A 5291-nucleotide genomic window follows, 5' to 3' on the forward strand; every position below is an offset into this window, starting at 1 on the left:
AATTATTGTTAGACATTGACCTTGTATGAATGCAAACAGTATCTTACATGACATAAATTATTATCTGCTGATGTACGAAGCCTGATAATTTCGTAACAACTTTTATGAAATATTTTGACAGGAAAATGCATTAATGTTTTGTACATGTGGCATTGTATGACAAAACTGTTCATTTTTCTTGAAGGAAAGTGTTGCTATCTCGAGATAACAGTAGCGTTATCATAATTTTGATAAACGATCTGCAACTAGCAAAGAGTCTTTTAAATTACAGCATTGAAATTACTAGAAATCATTACCCTTGTTTAGTTCAGATTACTGATCATATATGTTGCTTGTTTGTAGGTTATAAATGATCACTTTTGTTAATGAACCTTCAGTGACATATACACTGTTTGAGGGACAGCATTGCTACACGTTCCCCAGTGGAGGGTTCTAGGACAAAATAACGTTCATTATCCGGGAAAAGCAGTGATTAAATGAAACCTCATGTTACATTAATAATTTTATTGTAATCATGTGAACTTGTACAACACAACATACTCATAATTATGCCATATGTCAATGCACTACTCTATTCCTATTGTCTGTGACATTATAGTGTTAAAAACTAATACATTCGTAGAAACAGTGATGCCATGTAAATGACATCATAGAGAATTTTCCCGACTTTCTAACCAAAGATGCTGTACACAAAATAAATAGCCACATCGTATAGTCCAGTAAAATTAGCATTCAAATTGGAAATGTTGTTGTTGTGGTCTTCAGACCTGAGACTGGTTTGATGCAGCTCTCCTTGGTAGTCTATCCTGTGCAAGGTTCATCTCCCAGTACCTACTGCAACCTACATCCTTCCGAATCTGCTTAGTGTCTTAGTCATCTCTTGGTCTCCCTCTACGATTTTTACCCTCCACACTGCCCTTCGATACTAAGTTGGTGATCCCGTGGTGCCTCAGAACATGTCCTACCAACCGATCCCTTCTTCTAGTCAAGTGGTGCCATAAACTCCTCTTCTCCCCATTTCTATTCAGTACCTCCTCATTAGTTATCTGAGCAACCCATCTTATCTTCAGCATTCTTCTGTAGCAGCACATTTCGAAAGCTTCTATTCTCTTCTTGTTCAAACTATTTATCGTCCATGTTTCACTCCATACAAATACTTTGTGCAATTAAAAATTCTAGGGCATGAAATTCTGCATTGAAGGAGACCATCCTCATATTTTATGGACCACCCCTTTCCATACCAGTGCTCTTCAAAACTGGACCAATTTTACATGTTCATGAAAAATTTTCCTTTTAACCTCTTAGAGAGATAAATTCTGCAGTCGATGAAACCATAAGTGAATTTATTAGACCACCCACTTGTGTGTAGTTATTCAGTAAATCTTGTGTAACTCTTTTAAATACAGAAGTATTGCAACCCATTGTCTTGTACTTGTTTAATTAGTAATAGAATAAAATATTTAAATTTTGTAAAATTTGAAAAATAATATTAAAAAAGTTTTTCATATATCGAGAGTTAAGAACTGAGACCTGGCTCAAAAAATCTTGTAAGTGAAAAAATATATGTTATAACAAAGTGATGAAAAAAGACAATGCACAACCCAAGAGTAATAAATGACTATGCTGTAAATAAAAAAATCAAAGCAATCAAAATTCTTATTAAAAAGTTATGTTTTTTAGCTCCCCTGCAAAATTTGTCTTTTATCAGATACCTGGTCTCCATTCTTAACCCTCGATATAATGTAGTGATACCAATTCAACTGACATGAAGGAGGCAGGAAGAGAGAGACAGTCCTTATAATTAAGTAGTGGTTATTGTATTTCGTAATTACAAAATTTTACATAAATATGTGAGATGAAAAGGGTAAAAGCAGGTATTTACACACATTTCACAAACGTCGACGTTTGACTGTCATTGCACCACTCGGCTCCTCAAAGCCCTGACCAAAGAGTCCTGAAGTTGTCACATCCACTTACAGCATGGAGAAATATGAGTGGCCTTCTGATGTTGTTTGCCAGTTTGAAACTGCTGGAACCAAATACTTTTGATGAGGTCTTTCCTCTTCCAGGTTTCAAGAAATATGTATTTGCTGATGGTGTGGCTAGGACATCGAGCATGATGAGAAGGTCCGTATCCTCACCAACAGCCACAACCTTCTCATGTTCGTGTGATACCTCAAGCGCTGTGACAACAATTAGGTGGTCTGCGTCTTCATTAGCTCTTTACTGAGAAGCCTTCATCTTCAAGCCTCGAAATAAGCAAGCTAGTGAGACGTTCTTTATTTCTGTCATTGGAAAGGAACTGCTTCTGAGTCATAGTCACCATCATTAACTCGGTAAAGATGATCTCACGAGTAGTGTGTCTTTTGCGTTTAATAAGGGATTGCCAAAGTTGACCTTAAATTTCTTGTCACGGAATTTACCCCTGGCTTTGAACAGTTTTTTTAATTTTTTTCAGTCTTTACTCATGATAATGTTATTTTTGAGTTCTCTGCATAAAATTTATCTAGAGACCTAGATTTGTAAATGTGAAGAACCTTACATGCATAGCAATAAAAGTACAAACTTAACTGTACAGAAATGGATGGTCCATTTCACTTTTGGTCTCATCAAACGCAGAATTTATTTCTCTATATCGTTTGTATGAACCAGTTTATTGATAGATGGGTTAGTTTCAACGATTTTACCAAAAAACAGAGGTTAAAATGAAAATTTTTCATGAACATGTAAAATTGGTCCAATTTTGAAGAGCACTAGTATGGAAATGGGTGGTCCAAAAAATATGTGGATGGTCTCATTCAATGCACAATTTCATGCCCCACAATTTTTAGTTGCACTGTGTTTTCGAAATTGTGAGTCATTTATGAGATAGTTGCAAAACCGAAATAATACCCTTTTTTCGTGTACATTTTTGCCCCCACCACTTTTCCACAACTCCTCCGAGGGGGAAAACCTAGGACAGTCATATTGGGTGAAAAATGAAGCAATTAAAACAATAAAACCTTTTGTAGCAATTATTTCCGATTTGTCTAATTTTTAGGTTTAACCCTACTGGATTAGTAGTAGATAAACCTCCAGCCAACCCATCACAACATTGTTAGATTGTTCCACATAGTGGTAAAATTCTGACGCTCCTAAACCAATATACTGTATGTGCGAAGCACAGCACTACAAGACACGCTTCTAGAGAGGTCGCCAATGAAAAGTATTTAGCAAGGAACATCGCCAAACAGTTGTTGTTGTTAAGTCTTTGAAGTGAACACTCCAAAAACGAATTCACGGTATCGAGATTTTGATGGCTCCAGCTGTGCAAGTAACGACATATCTGATTGTCTATATATAGAGTGATGCAGGCCTGAAGATGGTGTTATTGGGATACCGACACTGGTTGTCTAAGGAAAATAACTTTTCAAAACATACGGCTGTTTCGCATTTTATCTTGGTAAATATTTGATCAGCCACTATCTCGTATCCACAATGGATCGACATAGTGAACAGTATGAGGCTTGCAAGGCAGACCAGCCCTCTAAATCAGATGTGTGGTGTACAGCCACGAACACTTGTGCTCGGAAGATTGTTGCAGACAGCCCTACCACACAGCAAGGACCGAGAAAGTAGCATTAGAAAACGTGTGACCATTTTCGACCTGGTGGATGACAGAAAACACACAATGCTGCTATATCAGTTCTGGGCGAGGGATCTCCCACTTGCAGTAATAACGGCAAACTGATAACCAACACGTCTGTGGAAATGTCAAAGATTGCTAGAAATACGCTGACGAAAGAAAATATCGCTACTTCAAGAAGGAGTTGTGCGAAATAAACGAAAGTTGTTAAGCGTGTTTCTGCACCTGCATCAGTCGCACAAGAGTGGCACTAGTAGCGCCACTATGATGATGCAAATCAGGTTTGCATTAAATACATGATCTAGCGGTCGTGAGCATTAGTTGCCTTTGAGACTGGGGGTGATTAGCTGGTTTTAGGTAAGACTGCCTTTAAGGCGACAAAGACACCATTATCAGCACTCACGTATTTTGAACGAGGTCGTGTAATAGACCTACGAGAAGCTGGATGTTCCTTCCGCTGCAGAAAGACGTGTGCAGGGATGTAGGCCACTGTAAATGATTGCTGGCAGCAGTTGTCACGAAACTGACCGATAGCAGAAAGGCTGGGCTCCTAATGGCCACTTGGCGCTACCAAGAGGGAAGACTACCGAGTTCCATGTAGATTAGATTAGATTAGATTAATACTTGTTCCATAGATCATGAATACGACACTTCATAATGATGTGGAACGTGTCAGATTAATAAAAGATGTCTGTACAAGATATCACATTACACAAACTATTGCATGACACTAATGTTTAAGTTGTTGTTGTTATTTTTTCCTTAATTTATGTCTTAAATTCAGCCAATGAGTAGAAGGAGATGTCATCTAGAATTTCTTTTAATTTATTTTTAAATGTTAGTTGTCGATCTGTCAGGCTTTTGATGCTGTTTGGTAGGTGACCAAAGACTTTTGTGGCAGTATAATTTACCCGTTTCTGTGCCAAAGTCAGATTTAACCCTGCACAGTGAAGATCATCCTTTCTTCTGGTGTTATAGCTATGCACACTGCTATTACTTTTGAACTGGGTTGGATTATTAACAACAAATTTCATAAGTGAATATATATACTCTGGGGTTACTGTGAGGATCCCTAGATCCTTAAATAGATGTCTGCAGGATGACCGTGGGTGGGCTCCAGCAATTATTCTGATTAATCGTTTTTGAGCAATGAATACTTTTCTACTCAACGATGAATTACCCCAGAATATGATGCCACACGAAATCAGTGAATGAAAGTAGGCATAGTAAGCTAATTTACTGAGATTCTTATCACCAAAATTTGCAATAACCCTAATAGCATACATAGCTGAACTCAGACATTTCAGCAGACCATCAATGTGTTGCTTCCAGTTTAACCTCTCATCAATGGATACACCTAAAAATTTTGAAAATTCTACCTTAGCTACAGACTTCTGTTCAAAGTCTATATTTATTACTGGAGTTGTGCCATTTAGTGCACGGAACTGTATATACTATGTTTTATCAAAATTTAAAGAGAGTCTGTTTGCTGAGAACCACTTAATAATTTTGTGAAAAACATCATTTACATTTACATCTCTTAGTTCTTGGTTTTTGGTTGTTATTACTATACTTGTGTCATCAACAAAAAGAACTAACTTTGCATCTTCATCAATGTGGAATGGTAAGTCATTAATGTATATCAAGAACAGTAAAGGTCCTAAGA

This window comes from Schistocerca gregaria, chromosome 4 (assembly GCF_023897955.1).
Source record: "Schistocerca gregaria isolate iqSchGreg1 chromosome 4, iqSchGreg1.2, whole genome shotgun sequence".
NCBI lineage: Eukaryota > Metazoa > Arthropoda > Insecta > Orthoptera > Acrididae > Schistocerca > Schistocerca gregaria.